This window comes from Clupea harengus, chromosome 15 (assembly GCF_900700415.2).
Source record: "Clupea harengus chromosome 15, Ch_v2.0.2, whole genome shotgun sequence".
Taxonomy (NCBI): domain Eukaryota; kingdom Metazoa; phylum Chordata; class Actinopteri; order Clupeiformes; family Clupeidae; genus Clupea; species Clupea harengus.
Window position 1 is genome coordinate 1,038,392 of NC_045166.1, and position 16,522 is coordinate 1,054,913.

The window sequence follows — 16,522 nt, forward strand, 5'->3', positions numbered from 1 at the left end:
TCAAAAAAAAGAATTCTATCTTACCAGCAACAACTCCTGTCTTCAGGATGAGTGCAATCCGTTGGCATATTCCTCCGTGCCCTTCAGCGGATCCTCTTGTTGTGGCTCCCAGGTGTTCTGACTCTCCCTGGCTCTTCTGTGCTGAACTTTGAGCTGTTCTCTCGGGACTGTTCTCTACGGAGCAGAGCTCTTAACTCTTCAGTACCTCTCCTCCGTGGTCTCTCTCTCTCTTCCTCTCGCTCGCTCACACAGCTGCTGCGCGTTCCGTCGCTCATCTGAGGGGAACACAGAGGGGGGGAGGGGCATCTGTCAGTAACACAGCCATCCTTGTGTGCGCCCCCGTTGTGGTCAGAACCCTCCTTTTCAAAAATTCTAAATCCCCCACCCCACCCCAAAAAAAAAGAAAGAAAAAAAACCCGAACCCCCTCCCTCCCCAAATCTAAACACCCCAAAAAGTCTCTCTGCTCCCCACACATTCCATGACGTACCGCTCAACGGTCTCCACAAGAGCACGCTTCATTCTCTCCCCAATGTTTATTTTCTCTTGCTGAGATTCCGAGCCATATTATGTTCTTTATTTGACCAGAAAAAAAATGATATATACACTAGTCTCAACTATTCAACTAAAATGGTAATTGGACACCGTAAAAAGTATCCAATTAGGAGGACATTCGTGCGCGATGTTGGCATGATTTCTGAGTCACCAGTTTTTGAAGGGTTTCATTAATGCTACTGGGAACGGGCAGTTAACTCTCTGCGTTTCTGGACTGCATTTAATTAGTTTTCACTGTGGTGTTTGCTTGAGTGGCTTCAGCTAGCTCATGCCCACAAAGCCAACCCCCCGCCCCCCCCTCTCGTGAGGGAAAACGTATCCTGAGTGAGACAGCTGGGGTTAGGGGTCACGATGGACCTTAGCAAAAACTCTGTTCCGCTACCTAAGCAGAGCAACACCCATCCTGTTGCTGTGTGGATGTGTGTGTGTCTGTGTCTGGGGTCAATTTACACCCAAATCCCAATGAATAACCCACTACCCCCACTCTACACACACCACTGCCCCTTCACCCCCCCGCAACAGAGCCGGCAGATGCAGACGACAGGCTCCTTAGCTGCTGACGTCTGAGGTTGACGCCCCAATTCACACTGACACACAGCTACTGTTTTGGCTGCTCCAGAATGACCACTCAACTGTTTGTGAATGGACAACAACAACAACAACAACAACAACGCAAAGCCTGGGAAGTGCATGGCTGAGTCATAAGAGTGAATATCAGTTGGGTACAGATGAGCCCAGTGTCCCTGGGTTATGAGAGCTAATGGCAGCCGATTGGCTCAGTCATCCAGGCTGCAGTGGTCTTGAAGGAGGCGGGGAGGGGGATCTGTGGCCTTTTGTGTGCCCCCAAGAATCAGACAAGAAGATCTGAATGGTGGCCGCTCGACTAGCGTCCCTTTTGTGTGCGTGCGTGCCTTGTGTATGTGTGAGTTGAGTGTGTGTGAGAGTGTGTGTGTCTCCTATCGACCATCTGCTCCCCCTGCATAGGGATCACACCCATCAACCTCGCCCCCGACCCCCTGCATTCTTCCCCCCTACAAAAGCACACTACTCTACTCGACTGCACGCCGTATTGCAGCGGAATGCACTGGTGCTCTATCTATGTGACACTGGTACAGGGTCAGAGTTGGCTGATGGGCTATGGACACTTGTTGTGTGTGTGGAGGAATGCCTCTCGATACGACATCACCACCAGAATGAACTGGAAAGCCGAGCGGTTCTGTTTATCATACAGCTGAAAAAGTCTGACTAGAGGAATTCACTTGCTTAAGGACAAAAACCGCAAACATCTTGCATGTCCCGGTCAAATTTTGATTTGTCATCAAAGTTTCATCACGGCTCACGGCTTTCCATGAAGAAATTACGATCAATCATTGGAGCAATTAGACTCTTGTTTCTTCCACAACACATGGAGCCAGGAAAGGGGCTTTCTGAGGAAGACATGGGCTTTATCAGTCGGGAGTTTACGGCTCCAGTTGTATCAGACTGACTGATGTGAACAGAGGGAATTGTTGCAAGATGAGAGGGTGGTGTGTAGACTATAAATAGAGCAGCTTGGAAAATGGAAAGTCCACAAATTAGTCAAACATCCATGAGCAGGGAGACGAGTAGAGCCAGGAGGAGTTAAACATCCATGAGCAGGCAGACGAGTAGAGCCAAGAGGAGTTAAACATCCATGAGCAGGCAGACGAGTAGAGCCAAGAGGAGTTTTTCTCTGGAGTCGGCTCACAGGAAGAGAAGAAAAGACTAATGATGAGCAGGAGGAAACAGGACCTTTCACTCCTCCCCACGGGCTACAAATCTGTTTAACTTTTCACACATAGGTACAAATGCACCCATACACACACACACACACACACGCACACTCTCGCATACACGCACACACACACACACACACACACACACACACACACACATACACACAAACACATAAGCACTTTTAATCCTCAACCCACTACTTAAAAGGTAACACGCCAACATGGCACATAAACACACATTCTCCTGCCAGGCCTCTGCAACTAGTCTCAGCGTGAAGAAAAGAAAACATAATGTATGTATTTTACTTGAGAGCAGCACCAAGTCTGGAGCCAGCGGTGGAAGACAGGGAGGAGCCCAGGAGGAAAAGAGAGGGAGAGGAAGAGGAAGAGGCAAAGGAGGGAAGGGGGGTGAAGGGGTGTTCTACAAAGTCTGTTCGGCCCCGGCGCAGAAATGGCAGCAGCCCCCCTGGGATCGGCCCGCTATGACTGGGCCTCTTGTTTAACCAGGAACACCACGACCACCACACCACGGCACCTCAGGCCACTTACCACACGCTCACTACAAACAGACAGGGGGCAGAGAGAGAGAGAGAGAGTGAGAGAGAGAGAGAGAGAGAGAGAGAGAGAGTGAGAGTGAGAGAGAGACAGATAGAGAAAGAGACAGAGAGAGAGAGACAGAGAGAGAGAGAGAGAGAGAGAGAGAGAGGGATGGCGGGAGAGGGAGAGAGAGAGAGAGAGAGTGAGAGAGAGAGAGAGAGAGAGAGACAGAGAGAGGGATGGCGGGAGAGGGCATCCCTAGGATACTTAAACTGAGACTTTCTCTGGTGAATCTTTATGTGAAGCCATGATCTCTCTCCCGTGATGCACATCATTGTAAATAAACCTTGTTCCCGATTTTTCTACCATTGCCTGACTGAGGTCTCCATTCCTGTGGTATAAAATTGCTAACAGACTGGAGAGCGATGGAGGGAGAGAGAGAGCGAGAGAGAGAGAGAGAGAGAGAGAAAGAGAGGGGAGAATCACAGATACACAGGAATGCTGCAGACACAAAGACAAGGACAAAGTCATCAAAAGATACAGAGAAAAGAACGAAAGGACACAAAGACAATTAGAGAACGACTATTATGTCTATGAAAGAAAATGTAGATAAACAAGGTCAGACACAGTGCAACAGAATGAGTGACAGAATCCAAGAAAAGGGAAAGGCAACAAAAGGTAGAGAGAGACGGGCAAAGAGAGAGAGAGAGTAGAATGAGTAGTCTAGGGTTATTGTGCACTACAGGTGTCAGAGGATGAAGGCCTTGATGAAAAAAGGGAAACAGGAAGAGAGCGTTCCACCTGAGTGTTTCCGACCCATTACACCTCTCTCATCTCCTGCTGGTCCCTCCTTAAACACAGGCACGGCCTTCATGAAGCGTCTGCACCTAGCCAAAACCTGACCGCAGTTCAGCGCCGGATCACCTGACACCTGGCAGCGGGGGCCATTGTTCCTCCAGTTTGTTTACTTCCTCACAACAACTGGAAGGCAACGGAGCACATTTTCATGCATGATTTGACACAAAGGGTAATTCAGAAAAAAAAAGATTTCATACATCGAGAGATAACAAAGGGGCTCTTAGAAGCTTGCACCTGGGTGGCAGCAAAGTGATTAAGGAGTTGTTGCTGGTGCCAGCAAGTCTACAAAATAATAACAAATAAAACCAGTTTTCCAGAAACTGTAAACAATGGAAACAGAATATTCTTTGACTCCTACGAAACACCAAAGGGTACAACATGTAGTAGTACATGATAAAGGAAGCGTATTATTATTTATAGAAGATTATTATTTTTAATCCATTACGCTACTGATAAGCTGTTTAATGCTGTAAGTAAGTAAGTAAGCAAGCAGTGGCATGAGGCCAGAGGCAGAGGCTATTTGTGACACCCCTAAACATACTGAGGGACTCACTCACAGGAAGCTGCCTTGTGCGTCAGACAACAATTATCAGCGGAAAACACTGCTTCTTCCTGCCTCTGAGGGGGGTGCGCTTTCCTCAGGATACACACAGCAACTACTATTGGAGAGTGTGTGTGTCTGGTTGTGTGTGTGTGTGTGTGTGTGTGTGTGTGTGTGTGTGTGTGTGTGGTGTGTGTGTGTATGTGTGTGTGAGAGAGAGAAAGTTAGAAAAAGAGAGGTGTGTGTGTGTGCAGAGTGAGAGACCTGGTTATGTGTTATGAGCATGTTTCTTAGTATGTCTGTACAGTATGTGTGAGTTTTGCATGGAGTGCCTGGTTAGGTATGTAAGTAAGTGAGTATGTATAAATGTGTGTGTGTGTGTGTGTGTGTGTGTGTGTGTGTGTGTGTGTGTGTGTGTGTGTGTGTGTGTGTAAGAGTGTGTATTTGTGTGTGTGTGTTTGCAGAGAGGGGGCTGAGGGTGGGAGCTGGGTTAAGAAGTCCGAGAGCAGTGAGTGAGACCCTTCCCATGGGAAAGTGGTCCGGCACAGCAAGCGCTGCCCTGATAAGGGGCGCTGATGGGGACGACTGGAGCCAGTGGAGGGGGGGGAGGCTAACCAGGGGAGGCTCGCTGGAGAGGAAGCCCAAGATGGAGGGCCGGGCCCTGGGAGAGAGAGGGCCTGTTTCCTGCCTGGGTGAGAGAAGGGCCCGTTGTGCTCTTGCCGTGGGTAAACGGGCGGGGCCCTGGGCTTTGGCCGGGTGGGGCCCAGTGTTGCGTTTGGTGTGGCACTCCAGCTGCTTCCTCCCCTGGACGCCATCAAGGACGGTTCTAGAACAGCAGCCACAGTCAAGGCCAGACGCGGACCCTTAACGTCTGTTATTCAGGCCTAATTCACCTCCATCTGAGACGGTTCAGGGCAGGTATTACAAACGACTGCAGTTTCCACAGTTTATGTGAGCCATTTCCAGGGTTGGTGTCGAACTTGTGTTCTCAACCTGCCACTGGTGTACCTTTCCAGCCACAGCTGTTATGTTTCTCTACCACGTCCCTCACGGCCATATTTGTATTTCCTTTCTGGAAATGTCAATGACATAAATAAGCAGATGACACACTGTCAACAAAGCAGATATGTTTGTCTATCCTGTCACAAAGGAGGGTCAAATCGAGGTCAGAATGTGTAATAACTGTTGCTACACGTGAGTGATCCTACGATCCATGCCCCATAATCCTTTTCTCCTGCTTGGCCAAAATGTCAGCTCGCTGGCGTTGAGTGTATTGTTTATTGAATTAGCTTGTTGCCGTTAGCATGTGACTACTCTTATTCTTCTGGCCACGAGACTAAAGCCGTCCTGATCCATCTGTGGTGGAGGTTAATGGTTGCCAGGGCGGCGGCAGGGTGTTGCTAATGCATTACGCCCTTCCTAATCTACTAGTCTCTGGACAAATCAAATGACTCATGATAATACAATCAATAGTTTCAAATCAAATGACTCATGATAACACAATCAATAGTTTCCAGACATATCTAGGCAGCTGTGTTTTTGAACAAAAGGTGTAAAACTGTCCTTGGAAAGCTTTACTTGAACGTTGCAACTTGCAAACCATCTTTGCTTCCCAACAACAGAAAGTTCTCTCCAACATGGCTGTAGCCCCCCTTACCCCAGGGGTGTATTGCAATGAAGAATAAGTAATACCAGGGAGCAGTGGGGAGGGGGGCAGGAGTAGGAGCAGGAGCAGGAGGTCGGGGATCCCCCCCCCCCCCCGCTCCTCCCCTCCTCACTGCAGCCACACATTCTTTTATGTGGGCCCTTTTGTCTCGGCGGGGAGAGGGAGACAGGCGCACAAAGCAGGGGAGAGTGGCTGGCGCGGGCCACGCTATTCAGCCTCCAGATGCCACCCTCGCCTCGCCTCGCCTCGCCTCGCACCGCACCGCGCTCCCCTGGCCCCGACATTATCCATCACTGCCAGCCCAGATTAAAGATGCCAGCCACTTAGCCTCCTAAAGGAGTGGGCACGCCGCACGGTGAGGTGAGGTGAGGAGAGGAGAGGAGAAGAGAGGAGAGGAGAGGGAGAGGAGAGGAGAGGAGAGGGAGAGGAGAGGAGAGGAGAGGAGAGGGAGAGGAGAGGAGAGGAGAGGAGAGGAGAGGAGAGGGAGCCACAGAGCCAGAGAGGAGGAAGGGTACACAGCTAGATATAGAATAGCTGCGTACGCAAAGATTGTGTGGTTTCTCTACAAAGACAAAACAAAACCTGACGACCAGGAAATGGAGAGGAGAGGAGGAGAAAGGGAAGAGAAAAGAGAGGGAAAGAAAAATGAGGAGAGAAGGAGAGGGCCAAACATGGTTAATGCCACTGATGATGATGCCTTCTGATGAATAGGGGGACAGAGTTAAAAACAAAGAGAGATCGATATGGAGTGATAGTGACACTGATGATGATGGCTGCTGTCTTGTCCTTGTAGTAAAGCGCCACCATATGTTGCCAACACATTTACCTTGGGTGGATCTATGGGCTGCTGTGTTACGTGCCTAAATGAGCTCCAGCTTGGCTCCGTTCACACACAGTCACCCAGGCCCAGTTCAGTCAGGGCAAGAGCCGCTTGTGTTTGGACGGCGCTCCAGCACCTGGCCTGAACTCACGGCTACTGCCCTGTCCGTCCACAGTAATGAGCAGGATACAGTGGTCAAGGCTAAGCTTAAGCAAACACGGACTATACCACAGGCGAAACCCACACACAAGCACATAAATACACAAGCTCGGGCACACACACACACACACACACACACACACACACAGGCACGGCTGAAAACAAACACGCAGGGGTGTGTGGGATGCATACGCAAACACAAATATGCACAGAATCTTTCATGTGCGTGTTAATGTGCAGGAAAACCACTAAATCCAAATCACAAGCTCATGTTGGTCTTCAACACAAAATTACTAGGGAATGAAAGGGAATCACTGTTTTAATATTTACTTGGGAAATGCTGAGTAGAACTTCCTACAGAAAAACGCTCATTGAGAAAATAAGAAATAAGCTGACTGTATAAAAACTGGAGAAATCCCAATTCCCCATCATTTAAAGAATAATAATAATGCTGAAGCTTTTTTTTTTTTCAAGGGACTTGCTTAGATTAAAAATCCAGCCATTCAACCGCATCCCGTAATTGTGTTCCCCTCTGCTGTGTTCTGTCTGTGGGCCCTGGACAGTGTGTGTGTGTGTGTGTGTGTGTGTGGTGTGTGTGTGTATGTGTGTTGTGTGTGTGTGTGTGTGTGCGTGTGTGGTGTGTGGGTGTGTGTGTTTGTGTGTGTGTGTGTGTGTGTGGTGTGTGTGTGTGTGTGTGTGTGTGTGTGTGTGTGTGTGTGTGTGTGCGGTGCCTTTGGACTGAGCCCTGACCTGTGGAAATGATCTTGATGTGAGAGAGCAGAGGGCTGTGGCTCTGTTCTTCTTGTCCGATCAGCTATGAAGCCAGCAGTGCACTCCTTCGCACACCTTCGGAAGACAAAGGCCCCGCCGCCTGGCACCGAGCCAAGAGCTGTGCACACACACACACACACACACACCGCACACACACACACACACACACACCGAGCCCAGGGCTGTGCACACACACACACACACACACACACACACACACACACACACCGCACACACACCGAGCCGAGGGCTGTGCACACACAGCGGCCGCATTCTGCTGACGTGCTCCTTCAGCCCAAAGCCCGTAGGTAAACCTGACCAAATCCCTCGCCTTTCAGTTCAACCCTGTTTTTTACGCCCCTCTTCCCTCAGCCTCCGTGTTCTCTTTGTTCATCCCTCACTTGCTATTTCGTAACCCCCCCCGCAGCCCCTCTTTGGGTTCCTCATGCTCACACTGTTTGTGTCTCATTCTGTCTCTTGCTCTTCTTTGGTCTCTGTCTCTCTCTACCTCTTTTTTACCTCTCCTTTTGCCTTCCTCTTTATCATACGGCCTTTGGAACGTCCAGAAACTCAAGCTAGCTGAGGCAGGATGCAGTCACTTCCTTTCCCTGGGTCAGACTCTTCCTGAGCCGCTTTCCTGTTAAAAGACCACTGACCAATGGCAGACATCCGTTTAGGGCAAGCTGGAGATTGAAGGGTCAACGGAGGTCGGCCTCCCCCCTTCCGAGTGTCCTCACAGTGCTGTCGTCATTTGTGCGTCTGAGGTCAAACGTGCTAGTGAACTCTCACAGTTCTAACTGGTTCCACTGGCGGAACATTCCACCCAGAAGGAACGCGGTGCACAATTGGATGTGGCACTTCAGTACACTGGCACGCCCTCCTGCCTGCCCGATGTGTGTGTGTGTTACACTGTGTGTAATTTGCCATATTGTATTCACTACTGCCAGTGTTTTATAGACCTTCTACATGTTGTTTACGAAATCTTGAAGTCTCGCTTATTTGACTGCAGCAGAGAACTCAGCTACAGCAGTAGGGAACATATAAACACACACCCCCCACCCCCCAAAAAATCTCAAACCTTCTTCGGTGGTTACATAACACAGGCTGCAAAACCAGGGGCAGCTCCATTCTGTGCACAACTAATCTCACTACTGGGAATGTGGGATCGTCTCTCTCTCTCTCACACACACACACACACACACACGCTAACACGCTAACACGCTAACACGCACTATTGCCTACAAACACAAGTCAAATGGAAATCCCAACACATATAGACACACACATCAATGACGTGCAATCTAGTAACACATACACACGTGCAGACACACACACACAGTCACATACAAACAGACCACATCCTTACACAACACTTGGGAGAGGCTCTGGAATATCTGGACCGAGTGAATAACAATATTCCAGTCCCATTTCCAACTTCAGTCTCTGAGTCATGTGAGGGGGTAAGTGCTCTACTGTGCCGTGCCGTACTAGACTGCCCATGTTTGCCTGAGTGGAGTTACTATGACAGCTGAGAAAACCATGGAAACCAATATTCTGAGATGAGTCTTCCGTTATGAGGAGATCTTTCTGGGTGGGCCACGGCTGTGTATGACTAAGGAACTGGAGAGGAAAGAGTGGCATCATACACTCTTGATGTTTCTAAAATTGCTTTAAGGAGACAAAAGTGTTTTTAACAAGGTCGATTTAGGCCGTGGGTATGTAATTGAGCCACTTTAGTATTTAAGGAATGGGCACTACAGAAAGTGTCACAAAAGATATACACACGTATTCATGCACAAACACATACAATACAATACACAACCCAACCTGTGTAAAGCAAAGGTTTTTTTTAAATCACACAACCAGTCAAATGTGGGGAAACATTTAAACCTCATGAACCCACAGCTTCCACATAAATTGTGGGATGAATTCTGGGTCACAGGCATTAACGTTGAGCCACTGTGGGAAAAGAGGGGCCTGTGTTCTCTGCATGAGAAGTCCTTAATCTCCTCTGAGAATCAGGGGACCGCCTGCCTGCTTATGGCATGAGCCACCGCTGCAGCTCAAATGAAAGTGAGGGCTGAAAGAGGCTGAGATGGGGAAGTGCTTCTCTCCCTTCCTCTCTTTCTCTCTCCCTCTCCCTCTCCCGCTCTCTCTCTCTCTCTCTCTCTCACACACACACACACACACACACACACACACACACACATGCACAAGCACACACAAAGACAGACAAACACAAATTCCACATAATACTCTCTGAACACAGTCTCATTTCAATGGGAGATCTGTTATGTAAGACACAATATCCCTTGGGGTCCGGAGGACAAGCGACAGCTGAACTCGAGCATTCCCTTACGCTCACGTCTAAACTATGTCCAGTATGTTTGTGGAGAGTAGGTGTAGATGTGTATGTGCTCGGGAGTGTATGAACCTGCGCCTATGTGCACATCTGTGTATCTGCACCGGTATGTCTGGGTGTGCACAAGTGTGTATAAAACACATATACACACTGCGTTGGTGTGTGTGTGTGTGCACGTGTATGCGTATAAACACAGTACGTGTCTACACATATGCACACTGCATTGGTGTGTGTGTGTGTGTGTGTGCACGTGTATGCGTATAAACACACTACGTGTCTACACACACTCACCAAGTATTAAGTTACCCTCCGTGTCCCAGGTACTGTGTCTTTCTCACCACAAGCTCTCTGTGTGTCTGCAGCATGTAGAGACTAAGTGCCTGGATAAGTGATTGTTGTGTTGAGAGAGAGGGATGGCTTATCTGTTCTGGGAACACAGAGCAATACAGTGACTGTAATTAAAGCCAGCTGTGGACTCGGCCAGACACAAGGAGCTCCAGTAGAGCGCAGGGGATGCCTGGGAAAGACCAGATGATGTCAGACGGATGTTATTTTCAAAAGCAGTAGTGTTTCGGAGCGCCAGAGTGCACCTCAAAATAACGACTCCTGGAAAAGAACGAACAACCCTCTAACGGTCTCAAAGTACAACAGCAGCAAAAAATGTGTCTAAAACCGTGAGACCGGGGAGATTCACAACCCTAATAACAAACTAGGTCCAGTTCAGTTTGGGTCACAGGGGAACTCACCCAGAAAAATGAGGCCCCCATGTAGGACCAGTTTATTTTGGGCGCACTAGATTGGTCAAACTAGATGCCTTTGGGCCCCACTATGTGTGCCAACATGAACCTACTGGCTGGTAAGTATGTACCGTGTAAAATGTACCCCAAATATAATGTAGGTTGTTTTGAAACTCTTTGTTGGCTACAGTTTAACTGTAAACGTCTGCCCCACAATCATCTTGGAGGCGAAGCGCTCCGCTATCATCGTGTTGAGGGAGATTAGTCTCCTCAGCAGTGACACGGGACCCAGACGTCTCCTTAGGAAGACTCCCTGGCGCATGGCTTTTCAACGGGCCGTTATTATCCAGCGGCGGCTGCGTTGATAGCATCAAATTCACTGTGAAACGGCACAAACTGGCCTAATGAGAGCCACGAGTTCAGTTTCCAGTGAGGCTGGGGCTTCGACCGCTACACCACTGCAGCCCCCCCCCCCCCATTCATCCATCCCCCATCCCTCATCCCCTCCCCCTCTTTTTCCATCGCTCTCTCCGCTCTGCTTTCTCCCGGGAGGCGGCTGCCAGCCCTCCTGGCCCCGGAGCCCCCTCATTCAGCCCCTGTCTCCAGCAAAGCCGCGCCAACCAGAACGGCAGACCAAAGGATGCTCCAAAAAAAAAAAATCATCTCAGCTGTGGGCATGCAGTAATGCTCATTATCATGCCCTGTACGACTAAGCCCAGCTATTTCCTGGAAATAATGTATATGTGCGGCAGGCAGTGTGGGGGAGACAGCAGCAGACTGGAGTGACTATTAGGGAGACTGTTTATTAAATGTGATTTAGAGAGCGGGGGTTTGGGGGGCTCGGGGCTGGACGGACTGACGGGGCCGATGACGGGGCCCTCCAGGCACTCAGCTGGTGGGTGACAGCAGGAGTTGAGAGCAATGAAAGCAAAACGTTGTAAATCACCACCAAGGCCGAGGCATGAAAAACGAGGTGCAAAAAAAACACGTTTCTGTGAGAGCTCCATTTAGTTCGACTCCGTTGAGTCAGTTCTAAGAAAGCAGTGATCCGTCACATTTACAATACAGTGGGCACTAAGTTAGTGCTCCGACTTGACTTCGGCCAGATCTACAAGTTCATCAGGTCTGACAGTTCTGCTGAAACGACTTGCCTTTCAACATATGTTTCACAGAAATGAAGGGGGGTTGTGAAGGAAAAAGCTGTCCCTGTTGGACTTGTGCGAGGTACGATCTGAGATAGAACCCCTCCCTTCTGACCTAGCTCTGAGTCTGTGCAGTAGACACTCTTGATACTCAATCACACTGGTGAAACATGGGCTTTTTTCACGAGCCTGTGCAATGCTCAAAGTCATATCTGACATGTGGAAACTGGGTGATATCTCAGGGGGCTACCGCAGCTCACGGGCAAACCTGGCATCCTTGGAAGAAAACTCACGTTGTGATGCTGTTCCTTCAAGGTCCTATTTTGTTCTTTGTTTTCAACATTCAGAGGTATTCCCTTTAAATACATCACCACGTGACTGGCTGCACGGATGACGACTACAGTGACATTGTCAGTGGTGACGCCAGGACTAATGGAGTTGGATTAGTTTGGACTGGTATGAGATGATGGCATCCCGTCTGCCTGTGTGCCTCCTCACAGAGTCCAGCAGTGAAGGTCTCCTTTGTTGCATTACAAGCTTTTGCGCGACCCCGAAACAACCAGCCTAATGTTGTGTGTAAGCCAGCTTAGCAGAAAAACAACAAAAGCTAAGGCCAGCAAAAGCCTATCGCATTCCACCATCTTGAAAAAAAAAAGTGGCCACTCTCATGAGAAAATGGGGGTTAATTAGGTAGAAAATCCACCGCAAAATTCCACACGGCAGCGATTCAGACAGCTGAGAACAGAGAGGGCCCTTCTTCTGCACCCGGGTCCACAAAGACATCAAGGCCCCTGTTTTTAAAAAACGGGATAAGCGAGCAACAAAGCTGGGCCGGGAGACTGTGATGACTACAGCTGGAAGAATGAACCCAGGAGGCACATCTCAGCTCCTGATGCCAGGTATATTCTTTCATCTTCCCCCTCTCTCTCTTTCTCTCTCTTCATTTTCTTTCCCCTAACTTCTTCCCCTCTCCCTGTCGGTCTGCCTCTCTTCTGCCTCTGTGTTGTCCTCCTATTTCGCTCGCAGTGCCATCTCTGGGCTTAAGAGTTTGGCTGGATAAACTGGGAAAACAAATGGGAACGTGAACACATCAAAGCCTCTTCCATGGATCAGTCCTGGAGGGCTACAGACGGGCCAGGCACCCTGTATATCATCTTTCAACCACAAAGACAGAAATTAAATTACTTTCGTTTACCAGTAACACTGGGGGGAAAATCCTCTGACGATTATCATCGCTCTCTGTGAATCTTCCACGGCAGACCAAGTCTGACTCAGCAAACAATTACAGCATGATACTGGTGTCTCAACTGTAAACACACGCTCAAAGACCTTGGATAACAAAGCATCCTTCCAGTTTAACCTAAACAATTTACATTTTAATCTAGAGAGATGGCCTTCACATCACTATTCTGCCTTAAACTCTACATGTAAATAGCGCTGTTCCTCATGACTGCCAGTGGATCTTAATGTGCTTCATGATGAAAACAATGATGATGATGATGATGACGATGATGATACCCCTCTGTGCAAGAATGTGTTTTAAAAAGCTCACGTAAATTGCAACTGAAACCAGCAATTTCTTGGACATTAATCCTCTTCCCATTTGGACGAGCCTTAAAAGACCCACAGAGACGCATTAAGACTTTTATTAGCAATCAGTAGGGGTTTAGAGAGAAGTCCATTACTCATTGAAACGCTTCAACAACTCCATAATTTAACTGGCAGCATATGGTCGCCACACATTGCACATGAATTAAACTCCAGGAATTCCACTTTAACATGTGGATACCTATAAGTAGTATGAACACTTGAATGTTTCTGTCCCTCTCTGTCCATCTGCATCAAATTTTGATTGAAAGTAAGAGAGCTCTCACACTCTTTCAAAGATCTTATTCTTAAAATTCAAAGAAGGTTGAATGATTTGATAACTTATTAGAAGAAACATGAGCAGGCTAATATTAGATTTTTGCCAAATACTGTCTCTTTTAACAATTCTAAGACTAATGACCTGTGACCCAAAAGTCAATAACTGACCACTTAAGTGACAACAGTCAATAATTACATTGGGACCATTGTCTCCACTGACCATATGGCAGATGTGGTGGACACCATTTGAGCAGGTTTTGTTACGCCTAATCAATACAAATAACCAAAGCGTTTGACCCCAAAAGGTTAACTAAGGACACTCTAGAACAATATGAAATGGTTTCCACGGCACCACATCGCAACAACACATGTCAGATGGACCCTAACCATGTTGCCCATATGAATGAAATCTAAGACCAAAGCACACCAGTGAAATGCTCATTCTCATCATTAAGTGGTCCTTTCTTCTCACAGAGCAGACCACAGTCTTGGCTTGTGCCCTCACCTACCATTCATTTCGGTGGGTGCAAGAACCCTGTAACATATAACATGAGCCCACAAGACATAACAAGTTTGGCTTACGTTTTCACACAGCGATAATTGTTACCAGACCCTGTGCCTTCTGCCTGGTGCGCTGAGGGGGGATGAAACGACATCCCTGGACTCCTGGGCTGAAAGCTGAACTGCTCTGCGAGAGCCGGACTGCGCTAAGCAAACAAAGCTCTAGGCAGGGCTGGACAGGAGTCAAACGCTCAGACGTTGGACGCTGGGCCACGCTCCACTGCCACAGAACGGCAGCATATGTTTACAATCTCAACATTAACAATCAGGTGAACCCACGTCACTGCGCTACACCTGGCAACCACTGGGCAGGGAGGTATGCCTCATCCAGAGAGCAAATGGTTCTCTGCTCAAGCCCAATTGAAGTCCAAAAATGAGACTAATTCCCTGTTATCAAGGCATGGCACTGGCCAGTTTGTACAAAAAAAATGTACTCTGCTGAGATTGTGCTGACACTGTACTTCCTGGCCAAAGTAATTGGACTACTTTAATTGTACTACTTGACCAAGCGCAAAATAACCGTTTACCACAGGGGCATTTGCCTGATCGCAGATTAAAAGGTATTTAAGATTTGATACAACTGTATACATAAAAATGTTTCTGCTTCATTTAAAACTTTGCCCAAGGTGGCATTTCAATTTAAACCGTTCATATTGAAGTTTAGGAGAGAACATGCCTAATACACAGGCATACCCCCAAGATGTTCAGTTCAGTGGCAATGAAACGTGGACTCAGTGTTGAAGCACAGAGCAGCGAGGGTTGTTGCTATGGGAGGGGGGGTTCCACGACAGAGTGCTCTTTGTGCTGAATGCAGTCCTCACCACAGCCATCCTGTGGCGGCGTGATGAGTTGCTGTGTTTGCTCACTCTCTCCTCAGACACACTCCAGGTTCGTGTGTGTGTGTGTGTGGGTATGTGTGTTTAAGAACTCTTTTAGTCACCCAGCACTCCCCTCCCATGTGCTGCTGCCCCACTTCCACCACAACAAAGGCACATCAGTGGGGGTTGGAGGGCACAGAGACCCCTTGGAGACACAATGCCCAGGCAAGAAGACATGTTATGGGCTGCGTAAGGGGTGATTTTCTGCTCCGTAAATCACAGAAGGAAAGCCTGGGTCAACAAGTGTGTACTTTCGCCCTCATTAGAGAACATTCACATGTTGAGGGTAAAACACTCATGTCAAATCTGCTTTCAAATAGGGGTCAGCATGTGACAGATTTTCACTGGGCTTGTAGAGACTTTGAGAAATGTGTGTGTGTGTGTGTGCAGTGAACTGCATGTGTGGAAAAAGGAAACAAAAACACAGCAAAAGGAGATGATGATGGAAATGGTCTTAGAAAAATCTGTGAGAAACTGAGAGACAGAGATGAAGAGAAGGAGGAGGTGCTGGGAATTAGCACTCTCGTGGTGCCAAAATGAGTGTGTGCTTAGTGTGAAGAGAGCAGGTGTCTTCACAGCCAGAAGATTAAGTGGAGAGACAGGTCATGTCGGTGGCCTTAGGAATTAAACGAACACCACAGCGAGCGGTCTGCTAGCAGAAGTGACAGACACGACTCTACACAGAAACCTCAAACTCCAGACAAACTCAAAGCTTTCAGTCTCATACTCTAGCTTCAAGTAAATGCAGCAACCTCCAGACATTTATCAAACCAGAATATTCTGTTAATCGATACTTGCGTGGTGTGAAAAAAAAAACATTGTTTAAAGGACAACCAAATACAACTATTTTTGTCAAGTTTTTCCCCAGCTGAAATTGAGCGTGCGCGTTAATGATGTAATTAGTTTAAGAAAACAATCTTGCCGAACACATTCTGTATAACCGTAACGTATGTGTGCGTGTCTAGGGCACCATAGTTGTATGTGTACACGCGTAGATTCATCTGCATGGTTTAAATTATGACTGCAGAAAAGTCAGTTACTTTCACTTGGAAAATTGCGTAATAACCATGAAAAACGCGCATTGGCAGCTGGCTACATCCTTACACACATACTATTAGCGCATGGAATAGCCTACACAATGTTCGACAAATTGCCAAGTTGGTTGAAATGGTAGTACACAACAATTTGTTTGGAACAAGAAAGTGCCCATAGATTAAACAAAAGTGTAACACATTTTAAAAAGCTGAATAAATGAACGAACTGAGCATACAGCGTCGTAGTAAGAGCCTGACGGCTGACAGTATACGGTAACAGTTT

At 47.9% G+C, this 16,522-nt stretch overlaps 1 protein-coding gene across 4 annotated transcripts in view; it reads right to left on the bottom strand.

Moving 5' to 3' along the window:
* Positions 1 to 16,522, bottom strand: part of LOC105897001 (rho guanine nucleotide exchange factor TIAM2) — a 44,434-nt gene that overhangs the window by 27,342 nt on the left and 570 nt on the right. For 3 of the 4 annotated variants that reach the window (XM_031581455.2, XM_031581453.2, XM_031581456.2), the window contains exon 2: positions 25 to 275. The gene's annotated coding sequence lies outside the window, so the exon portion shown is untranslated. Of the gene's footprint in view, positions 1 to 24; positions 276 to 14,348; positions 16,519 to 16,522 lie in introns of those variants that run through there. The other variant, XM_031581454.1, reaches the window with a different exon arrangement.